Source organism: Polypterus senegalus, chromosome 6 (assembly GCF_016835505.1).
Source record: "Polypterus senegalus isolate Bchr_013 chromosome 6, ASM1683550v1, whole genome shotgun sequence".
NCBI lineage: Eukaryota > Metazoa > Chordata > Cladistia > Polypteriformes > Polypteridae > Polypterus > Polypterus senegalus.
Genome location: NC_053159.1, coordinates 146,253,756 through 146,266,304, shown reverse-complemented (window position 1 = coordinate 146,266,304; position 12,549 = coordinate 146,253,756).

The window sequence follows — 12,549 nt, the reverse complement described above, 5'->3', positions numbered from 1 at the left end:
TGCAGTGAGCAGTAAATACTATACTAAACCTTTAATGTGTCACTGTGGTTTATAATTTAAACACTCTATTTTGTGGTATACTTATTCATATATTTTAGAAGAAATTATATACATACACATAGACTGTGTGCAGCTTATACTGAGAAAGAAAATCATTATTATTTGAGAAGAATCTTTAATACTAGGCTCTTTTCAAAAGACAGGTACAAGTGTTTACTATGGCACTATGGGATAGCTCATATTTCCATGAATACCAATTGGTTTAGCTTGTGACCTTTAATTAAGATCTTTGCATTTACCATGAGAGACTGGGAGACTAGCCTCACTTGTATTAAGTGTTCCACTGTAGACAATGTCAACTGGACTCACTCTAGCTAGCCATGGCCAGGATCTTATCCACATATGTAACAAGAACAACAACATTTCCATACAAATGATGTAGCTCAAAGTGCTTTACAAGATGAAAAAAGAGCAAAAATAAAAATCTAAAAATAGGATTAGGCAATACTAAGTAACAAAGAATAAAGTAAGAGCCGATGCCCAGGAGGACAGAAAAAAACAAACAAACAAGCAAATAAAACTCCAGAGGGCTGGAGAAAAAAAATAAAATCTGCAGGGGTTCCAATGCCACGAGACCACCCAGCCCCCACTGTGCATTCTACTTAAAATAAATGATCTCAATCAGTCCTCATCGTTTTCAGACTTCACATGAAAGAATTAGACGATGATGGTCATGTGGACTTCTGGCCTTCAATCTATCAATGTAGGGACAACACGGTGCTTTGATCAAGTGGTGGAGGTGCAGATCACCACCACAGAAAAAACAGTAAAAGAACAGCTGAGAAAGTCGGGGTTAGTATGGATTGCAGAGCCAAAATAAAAACAATAATTAAATGCATATATAGAATATCAGGGTTACACTAAAATGTAGCTATGAGAAAGCCATTTTAAAGTAATGCTCCACCATATTAGCCTGGTGAATTTCAATAGGTAAGCTATTCCATATTTTAGGTACATAACAACAGAAGGCCGCCTCACCACTTGTTTTAAGTTTAACTCTCATAAGCAGACACTCATTTAAAGATTTGGAGTGTAAGGTGACAGGCATTTTGAAATATAGGATGGAGTGAAATTATTTAAGGCTTTGTAAATGATAAGCAGTATTTTAAAGTCAATTCTAAATGGCACACGTAACCAATGTAGTGACATCAGAACTGGAGGGATGTGCTCAGATTTTCTTTCCTAGTTAATTTTCTAGTGCATTCTGCACTAGTTGCAATCGATTGATGTCTTTTTTGGGTAGTCCTGAGAGGAGTGCGTTACAGTAATCTAGCTGAATGAAAACAAAAGCGTGAACTAATTTTTCAGCATCTTGCAAAGTTATAAGGGATCTAATTTTTGCTATATTTCTTAAGTGGAAAAAATGCTCTCCTGGTAATCTGATTAGTATGTGATTTAAAATTCAGATCAGAATTTCTAAATTCTTTATCTCAGTATAGCCAAGAAGGTCTCCAAACTTTGCTCCGTGCTGGTAAAATATAAATTAAGACCTTTGAATACTGAGGGGAACCCTAAGCATCAACACCCAAATAACAGAGCCCCCTTCTTTTGGGTACTTTTATTTGTATCATGTCACTGAGCCTCATGCTATATAATATCGATACTATGCCAGTTATAACACAGAGTTTAATCGGAATAGTAGTTGGACAAAAATGATAAGAGTGATTCACCAAAATAGTATTAATTTATCAGAGCCAAAACACTAAGACGTAAGCAAAGTGGAGACAAATGAGCTATGAGACAGAACAAGAGTATCAACATCAAGACTATCTAACTGCAATATTTCACTAATCAAGTCCACATATTGGACCAAGGGGCTTCTGAACTGCACAGTAATTTATTAATGACTTCTCGTAACAGAAGTCAAATAGGAGGTCTCTAACAACCAGGCAAGATCCCCTGGTGACTCACTATCCACATAAAGTGGCTTATAAAATGGCAAACAAAAAAAATATGTAAATCTTTCTCAGACAATCAAAATAAAATTTAAACTCATATATAAATACAAGCTCGAAAATAAGCTTCCAAAATATAAAAATCCCATTAACCTAAAAAAACAGCACAAAAAAATTTTAACCTGCCAAAATGGATTTCCTAATTCTTAACATCCGATCATTGCAGTCAATTTCATGCTAAGAAGAACTAGAATAATGTGGAATAACAGCTAAGACTCAACTCACAGAGATTATGGATTCATTTTGACAGCTCTTTTTCTATGATTAGCGTTTTTTTCTCTAGTTCTTGTATTTGTGATATCATCTGTTTCAACTTGTAATTCTGTATTTGTTATGTGTGTTATTGCTCCATCTTACCAGCTAGAACACCATCATAAACAGCAACTGCTCTCATCTTTCTTTCTCAGTTACAGTAAACAAAGGCTAAATATTGAACATAAAAAATGAAATTAAGAATATGTCCTTAATTTCAATCCATTTCCATACATGTCATATCCCATTCAGCGTGGAAAAGCCTGAGCCTTGACAGATCTAGACGACATGCCACTTCATCACTGTTGACAAGAAACAAACCCCTTAGTGCATTTATCCATTCAAGCACCCTGCTGCTTTGCTGTTTCACGGATGGTGCAGCATTAAAATGTAACTTTTTTCAGACCATTTCTTGTGACCTAATTTTTCTGCAGTTCCTTAAATTTGTTTTTCAGCATTAAAAAAGCAAAATCCAACATTTTATTGAGTCACTTGTATGTTCTCAAAGAAAAGTCAGTTATTTCTAAATAGGTTTCTCTTTTTTTACTTTTCACTATTTTCATGTTACCTGTTATTGATTGTGTTGTAAATGCATCACTAGTAAGGTGCCTGTGATGACTAGGACACTTATGTGAATATCAGGTTAATCATTTTTCTGTCTGGAAAATAGATGGATGATTATCTGGCAATTATATCTGAGTTTCTGTTAGAGCCTCATCTTCAAGTGGTTAGTAAATTCAAAAAGTTACTGCCTCTATCCTGCTCATATACCAGCTGGCTAAGTCAGAGCTTCCATGGGTTTTGTCAATTTCAGCCGCTAATATATTGCATGGACTTAAAATCCTGTAGTGCAGATTGCAAATGTGCTGAACTTGCATCAATGTCATTATGTCACTTGCACCAGGGGGGTTCAATATTGTCCTTTTTTGCAAGATTAACCTTTTAATCATTTTTAGGATTTGTAAAAACTCCCTAAAGGGAAAATATTTGGCATTACAAATAACTTTATAAACTTTTAAAAAGTACAAATGGTATTTTGCCATAAAGGTGGGTGCTGTTGCCTCTGTGAACTGAATCAATATTAAATTGCAACACCACTGGCATATCAGTGGACTACATAGACGCACTCATTGTTGACTTTCATGTCAGTCTATGGCCAAGCAGATAATGCTGATTGAGTAGTGGAGGGAAAAACAAAGCCTTACTGTCAATTTAAGTTCACAGACCAGGGGTTTTAGAAAAGAAAGTCTTGTAGTCAGGGACTATAACTGAAGAAAGTCTGTTGCTCTGCATACTAAATAGACTAGTTTATTTAAAATGTACACCTTGCATAGCAGGATTCCTGTAGGCCCACCTTCTTGTTGCGCAGGTCAAGCTCTTTGTTGTGTAAGCTTCAGAACAAGTTGGAGATCAGCTGCAGTTCATCACAAATACTGTATATGGAAACGAAACAAATAATCGCTCTGTCTTTTTGAAAGTTCAGAGCATCAGAGTGCGATGTACATGTTTGAAGGCCTCCCACAAAGTCACATTTTGTTCCTTAAAACAGAATGTTTCACGTTCTGAAAACATAGATTTGTCATAAAAGAATGCTTGCAATCTCATACACTCCTTTAACTCGGTGTCAGAGTTTAAAAGTTCACATGCAACTTTTCCAACATAAACGTCTAGATTGTGTCTAGTAAAGCAGGACTGGTATGCAGTGAAGTGGACTGGGATGTATCATAATAGAATAGGGGAGATGGAAGGAAGCTGTAATAGCGGTGTCCCAATTCGATCATGGAGGGCTACCGTGGCTGCAAGTTTTCCATTTCTTAATTAGTGACCAGTTTTGGCTGCTAATTAACTTCTTTTACCTTAGTTTTAACTGACTTCTTATTTAAGACTCAGAGCTCATTATTATTTATTTTCTTTTTTAATAAGTAGCCAAACAGTAATGAGACACAAAATAAGCCAACACATTACCAGCTAACCTCTGTCCATCATACAATGTCTCAAAATGAAGACATTCTTAGTAATGTTGATCTGCTCAGGTCCACAAAACATTTCAGTGGTGCTCTTAGAAAAAAGAAAATCAACCAATTTGGAAATGTCTGCTGTGGTAGAATGAGAGCCCCAAGTGATGTAATTCAATAGCAGGTTTATTTGAAAACTAGACAGAGAGGAGGAGATGTTGGGAGCAGGAATCGGCTTCTGTTTCACAACCTGGTTGATATTTGAGGCTTGAATTTAGCTGGTCATCTCTTGACTCACTGGACTCACATCACATTTTTGTTGGGCTGCCATTTAAGGTAAACAGAAAGAATATGGAGAACCAAGTCTTAAAAAACAAGGCAATTAAAATTAAGGGATAAGAATTTAATTAATAGCAGAAATTGGTCAAGTGGCAGGAAGAAAAACCTGCAGTCATGGTAGCCCACCAGGATGGGAGCTGGACACCCTAAAGTAGTAACTGTATTTCCACCTGTAGAGAGTATAGTCAAAGTGTACTGTAAAGTATATATAGCTTAGGTTACCAGCATTGCCCTGATATATTTTTGTGTTTTTTAAATGGTGACCCTGTTGCTACTGCTAGCTGTCCCATCTGTCGTCCACACTCCATCTCTATCAGTGTCTCTGCTCTCATAAGTCGTGAACTTATTTTGTTTGGGTCTGACAGGATTCCAGAATTCCTCTTTGCTGAGTTGTAACCATGAATGCTGTCATGTCTGACATCCTCTTAGATCAAGGTGAACAGATAGAAAAGTAAAGCAGGGAAAAGAGATAAGAGAAGAGTGGACCACCACAGAGGAAAGAAAAGAAACCATTTTGTAAGTGCTGTCCCTAAACCGAGTAAGCTAGTGATATATTATCCATACAATGAAAATAGGCATCTCTGGGAGCCACATAGTTAGGGGACCACCAGGGGTGAACACTAGGTCATGTATGACTGGGGAAGCAGTCATCTTGTGAGCAGTTGAGTTAACACAGTCATATAATATTGACAAGGTTTATTGCTCATAAGGAACACTTGAGTAAAACAATATAATTAGATAGCAATATAAAATTTAAAATGAGCCACATTATGACTAAGGTATCACAGTTGAGAAGCATTAGAAGCAAATTTGCTACAAAGCTGGTATTATTAGTCTTATTTTGGTAAACAGAAGTACAGTGGTAATTGGAATAAAAATATCTCTGAAGAGTGGTAGCATTATAACATTCACGAGAACTGTCTTCAGGCCATGAATCTGACAAAGTTCAGTTGGTAAAATTACCAAACCTTTTGCCAGGTAGTCAGATAATCCAAAAGTAACATTAATACACAGGGGCATTCCAAGATGAGATGAATAGCATAATGTAACACACATAAAATTTGAGTTATTTGGAGAAACAGATGACAATTAATGAGCCAGGACAAAAACAGCAGTAAACTTCTTGCAGCCAATGTATTCCTGGCCATATTTTTCAAGGTGTATAAGAGAGGGCATTACAAAGGGTTTGCTTGGCAAAAGGAGAACCATATACTTCTACAAATGCACCTGAGTTATCCTGAGGTGCAGTCATCTGCTTTTGGGAGCCCAAGAACCACCACAGCCCCAGTGGTGAGCCAGATACCGCTAGGGAACACTAGGATGTACAGCCAGTCAAAAGTGTCTTGTGTGGGCCAAGGTTGGACTTCCATGGCACCTGATAACAGTATGGTTGGTGAAAAGAATTTGGAAAGGGCATTGCCACCACCAGTGCGAGAAGGGAGTCTTTTATTTGAGCACCTTTATATTAATGTAGTCTCCTTATATGGAACTCAGTAAGTAAGCAGGGCTTAAAGTTTTGGTTAGGGCAAAGCAACCCTGATCTAAAATTTTTAGACACTGAATAAATGTTCATGTGCTTAATGATTAGTGGAGCGGAGACATTCTGCTTCATAATATGATAGGCATAATGCAATTGTTGGTTAATTAAGAGTCTTTTTTAATAAACCTTAGGATGACCTGCTGTGGCATTGGTCATACTTTATATAATCTGTTAAACTGTGATATAACATTGTGACAGATAACCACAACTATAAGTGCGTCTACAGAAAATGAAAATCGTTGTGAGAGCATTAACTGAATAAAATCCATCTGAACATCCCCAAGCAACTAGTTAAACTTTGTTAAATCTTTTAAGTTAATGCTGTTAATTAATATTGTATGCTGCCAAACAATAACACCCATCCCCAGTTTAGAGTAATGAGAAGACACGTATGAGCAAACCATGGTCAAAGGGTCAATGGTGGCATCTTAAACTAGTTAGGAGACAGGCAAACATGGGTAGAAAAGAACATGTTTAACTTGAAATTAACAAAGTTTGCCAAAATTATGAGTTCTACCAAATAACATAACAAGTGTCAGTTACAGAAGTAGAAAAAATGACAAAGAACAAATCAGTTCAAGCTTAAGCACACAGAAAGCTTTCAGATAGATGTAAATACAGCACAGACACTAGAGATTGATAACTGCCATGCCACTCTCACTGGGACCATGGGAAGGATAGCCACAATCATCTGGATCTGAGCAAGTATTTCAAAACATTTCCTAATGTTAGCCTAAAAACAATCAGATGCTGCAGTTTCCACCCTCTTTGTCCCTATCATTTAATACATATCCTTTAAAAGCTCTTTGGGCGTTCAGATCATTGTGAAGAAAATCTCACAGAGAGTTCAAGGAAGTCTCCTCACTCTAGACATAAATGCAATTTATATAAGCTATGCAGGGAATCTGGATTGCTGTAGTTCACCTCCTCCACTCTGCCTCATAGTTCAACACTCATGTATGGAAAGGAGATAATTATTATATTCCTGCAAATATTCAGCACATCAGTATGTACAAGCCTGTAGGCCTACCGGTCAGTCACATTATGTACTTTTTTGTAAAATGTTCCACCTTCACTAAGTAAAATGTCAAAAGAGAAAGAGATATTGGGAAACAGAAAAGGAGATATTTTGCAAACTCCCCACAGGTCCAGTGAGTGCTGTGGGATTAGAATGTAATCTTATTAAGTTCCTATAGGTGCCACCTAACATACTATACACACACACACATTATACATATATATAATATATATATAATACATATACTGTATTGTGAATGACGCCCGGAACACAGATAGAGATGGACTCAGAAACACACACGGTTTTATTTACAGTTTTTCCTGCACACAGCACAGTGCACCAAACAGCCCAAACTCACAGTCCTTTTCTTACTTTTCTTTCTCTTTATTTTCTTTTTCCTTTGCTGCCTCCACTCCTCTCCTGCAAGCTCGGTCCTCTGCCGGAGAAAAGGATTGAGCTTCCAAGCTCCAGCCCTGTAGCCCCGATGTAAACCAGGAGGGCTGCCCTCTTGTGTCCCCGGGAGGGTATTGCCTCTCTCCGGTCTGCACCCCCAGGCCGCCAGGAGGTGCTCTCCCGACAGCAGGATCGTGCCCCGAGTTCCAGCAGGGCCTTATGGACTATGTAGTGTTTTTACACAGCCCTGCTGGATACCTTGGGGACCACCGGGAGTCGCTGTAGGGGGGCTCATGGGCTCTTGTGTGCCCTATAACCCGGGAGTACGTCACGGTCATGTGACAGGAAGGAGCGGCGTGCTCCCAGGTTGAAGAAAAGGACTGTTTGCCCTGACCCGGAAGGAATAAGGAACTGTGGACTGTTGGGACAGGAACACCTCCGGGTCAGGGGCTATAAAAGGACGGTGCCTCAGTCCAGACACTGAGCTGTGCTGGGTGGGAGAGGAGCAAAGTGTCTGGGCGAGGAGGAGAGAGAATATTGTTTATTTGTTGTATTTCATAGTGTATGAGTAGTGTGGAAGGTGCTTTGTGCACGGTGGAAAAGAATAAAAAGTCTTGGACTTTTACCCGGTGTCTGGAGTTGTACCTGAGGGTTCAAGGGAGCACTAGCGCCCCCTACTGCCACTATATATATATATATATATATATATATATATATATATATATATATATATATATATAGTGACAGAAGCCATGGACCTTGCCCTACTGGAAGGCTGATATACTGGAAGGTTCTGGGGAGCTGGCTGACGTGCACAGGACGTTGCCTCCCCCCGAGCGCTACAGGGCAGCCCCCAAGTTGCTGTGGCTCCACAGATTCCCACAGGGTTTCATGGGAGTTGGAGTTTGGAACAGTCCTGTTGGGTTCCGTGAGGGCCACCAGGAGGAGCTACAGAGCCCTACACTGGGCTTTCACCACACATGAAAGTGATTCCAGGTCTGATTAATAAGCCACCAGGAACAGTCCCAGGACCAACTTAAAAACTTCACTAAGGATGCCAGATTCAGGTTTAAGAGGACGAAGCTAGCCAAAGGAGGAGTGGAGATGGAACTCTCTTGCATGGTGATAATGGTGCTTGTACTGTGCTGTGGAGAGACAAAAGTGATTCCAGACAGTAATAAAGCTGTGTTGTGTGGCTAGACTTGTGTGTATCCGTCTGTGTCGGGTTTGGGCGACGAAGTGCCTTCCGGTGACCACAATATACATATATATATATATGCATAGGTCTGATCACAATCTGATATTTAGGTGGTTACCTAAACAGCTAACACTTGTAGTTGGTCGGCCAGTTGGCAGACATCCACCACGGCCTCTTAGCTCTGCCTCTTCTGTTCCCTTCCATACTTAAACCCACGCTTGACAGCAAGTCCCAGTTCATTTGGGGACCAGCTTCTGAAGAAGGCAGATACCCAAACGGGCAGAAGCTTTTGGACACCAAAAAGATATATTCTCAATTTAGACCTCACGTGTAACTTTATTGTTTTTGATCTCTGCTTTTTTTCACTAACAGACATTAAACAGCCCCAACCCTTTTGTTTCCTTTGCATATTTTACTGTCCACCTTAATAAAAGTATAAGTGTCTGTGTGTCTGTCAGGTTGCTATGCCTCAGTCACTGCAACAGATGGCACATCAGAAACATTTGTTGGAATAAAATTTATTGCATTTGTCATTCCAACAGATGGCGTATCACAAATATTAACACAGCTTTTACTAATCCCACACCAAATGGCATGTAACAGACACAAGCATTACATTTTAATACCATAAATGTTTGTGATGCACCATCTGTTGGAATGAAAAGTGCAATTCATTTTATTACTACACACACTACAAAATATATTCAATTAGATTGTGCACTGCAGATGTTAATGTTGAAGTCAACGATGATTACTTGGATTTCAGCTTCTCTTACTATGTTTATATATATATATATATATATATATATATATATATGCGTGTGTGTGTATTTTGTACACATATACAAGTATAAAGAGAAAGAGGAGTGTATATACAAGATGATTAGTGTTGTATATATTTATATACAATACCATTTAATTTATCCTATGCAATGTGTGGTTTTCTGTAAAATGTTAAGTTGAATATTTATGCATTTATTGTGTAAGATTAATTAAGCTGTACGTTTTCACTTTCATTTGTCATGTAATCATGCCTAGAATTGAAAAAGGTACATTTAGATGCAGCCTTAGGAGAGGTAAAGATTAGCTTTTTCAATCATCAGTTGCCTCCTATCATTCACTTGTCTCTCTCTCTTTTACTTTCTCTTTTTACCCAGTTAGATACAGTATGTGGACTTAGAAAGGGGAAACCAGCCATCTGAAAACCTCTTGAAACCATCCACATCAGCAATCAACCAAGCCTGAACGATGATGGGAACAAGTTGCTCCATGGGCTTCCATGCATGCTTTCAATCACGTTTCAGTCATTTCAGTCTATTAGGCAATAGGGATGTGACACAAAGGCACCTTTTTCTCCAGTGTGCAGTCACTTGTCATCACGCATCCTCAACCAAGCATCATACAGAAGGTAACAAGCAGCACAGTAGCTGTGATCACTACACTTAATATACTGTAATTAAAATTTGGAAATAAAAGGTATTCATGTATTCTATTTATTTGAAAACAAAGAATGAATCATTGTATCCCTATAGCTTTAGAAATTAATAATTTAACTATAACATGTACAGTATTGTTATTGAAAATATTCTGTTCTTCTGTTTTTAGGAATATGTTTTGAATTTTTTAAATGTATAACTAAGAAAGATCCTTAGGAGAGGATACAGTAACTCACTGCATTTGACACACAATTTTCCTTTAAGATATGAAAGTCTCATTCATAAAATTTATGCTGTGTTACATGGCAATATGATGAATTATTCTACCCTTGTAAGGAAGTACAAAACTCATTGGGGTGCTAATAAATAGATAGGTTTGTGAATTTCTATCGACACTCAGTATTCACTGTAAAATAACTGAAATTGCTTTTATTTCTTAAAAACAAAGATTTTCTTTTATAAAATTTAAATTGTATTATTTTTTTCTCTAATGTGACATGACATTCTTTAAATACATGCTATTGATTTGTATCTTAATGATTTCTGTATGGAGCATCAAGTACCAAACCAGATTTACTACCATTATTTTAGTATTTTAAAGCAAACTTTCTCAAAATGTTTAATTGATTGAGGATAAAATCACTGTCACTCAAAAGCAAACATTCTAGCAGCAAAGCAATACCATTCCACACAATCATTTTTAATTTGTATTGTCTTGATTGGATGTTAGATGACAGAATCTTGCTTTAATACAAGAGTTTAATATAATATTTATACTGTTGTCAGACATGTCCGGGGAGCAGAAAGAGAAGAACAATGGTGTACAATAGTCTGCAACTTCCTTTCCTCTTAGAGGGGAGGAGGACGGCTTGGAGGACCATTGGCTGGTAGAGGACAGCCTGGAGGGCCATTGGCGTTATTTCCGCATTACTCCCAGAAGTCCACTCTCTTCCTTCCACTTCACAAACAGCATAAACACTGGAAGGTGACATTCACTTGGAGACCATCTATGAAGGAGTATGGACCTCTCCTATAAACAAACAACATGTGACATCTTGCCTTTGCTGAATCTGTAGATGTTTGCCTTATATTAAACAGGGTTTTTCATCCTGGACTCTTTAATGCTTTTTCAGACTCCCATTTATATTTATTACATGGTCAAGGGGCAGGTGGTGGCAAGGCCACTGTGACTACGCTAGTTTAATCATAGGATAGGGTTTATAGAGAGGCCAGAAGATTCATATGTGTCTGCTTCTTTTGCATCCATATCTAATGCAGAAGATGATTAATCACCCTTCACAACACTGCATTTCCATGCCATCCATTGCCACTCCCACCTTAGGCCCCTTCAAAGTATCTTGCACAAGATCTCAATGTTGTCATCATCGACCATCTAGTGTTTTTTCATCCTGATCTGTATTAATCAGGTTAGAAAACACTTCTCAGCTCTCTTTTGTGCGTCCATTTACAATTCAATAATAGGCTGGCATTTACCTAGACTTCTTTACCCAGGAATCAACAGATGAAGTTCTTCTGAAATACTCAATTGAGATATGCTATAGGGCTATCTTATGAAGAATGCTTACTGATAGAGAATGGATCCAATGTAACCACTAATGAAAATTCCTCAAACACATTAAAATGCAAAGCTGGCCAAACATATTAAAAAGTACTTTTATAAAATATACAGATGAGGGATACACCACCAAAGGAAGACTACAAATTCTAAAGAAAAACAGAACTAAGCCTAAACCCCGCTACAACTCAGGACTTAACTGGACACCTTTAACGTGCCATCACTGCAATCCCTTTATTGCCTCCCTTTTATCTCTCTCTTCATAACATCAGTTGAGATTTTACTCTAAATCACCTTGTGACACTTCACTTACTGTACCTCTGGTTCAAGAAGTTTTTGTATACTCTCTATCAGGAGTACTTGCCGACAATCCCTAAAATCACTTCAGTGATCAGAATCTGTCCGACTTTGGTACAAAGATACCCAGCTAGGACATGCTTCAGTGTTCCATACTATTCTGATGCCGATGAGCTTTTAGTTGCCTTTAAACAGATAGCTCTCCAAACCAGCATTGTGAATGTCCATTCCCTAAAATCAGATAACACTTTTACCACAAGTTATGGTCCATGTTCATTAAAGAATGTAAGCAGGAGTTTATTGGTCTATCACCCATAAATTCTAACCTTACCCTTCAAGGGCTAAGTTGGCTAGGGCACTCACTAATACTAAGAAAATGAGAAAATTCTGTAATCTGTGGTGACTAAATTAATGAAATTACTGAAAGACATAATTTTAAATACCTTCCTCATTGTAATTAGATCAATACCCCTTTAGGTTTACTCCCTACTTTGTTAATGTTTTATTCTCAGTTTCAAAACACAGGTGTA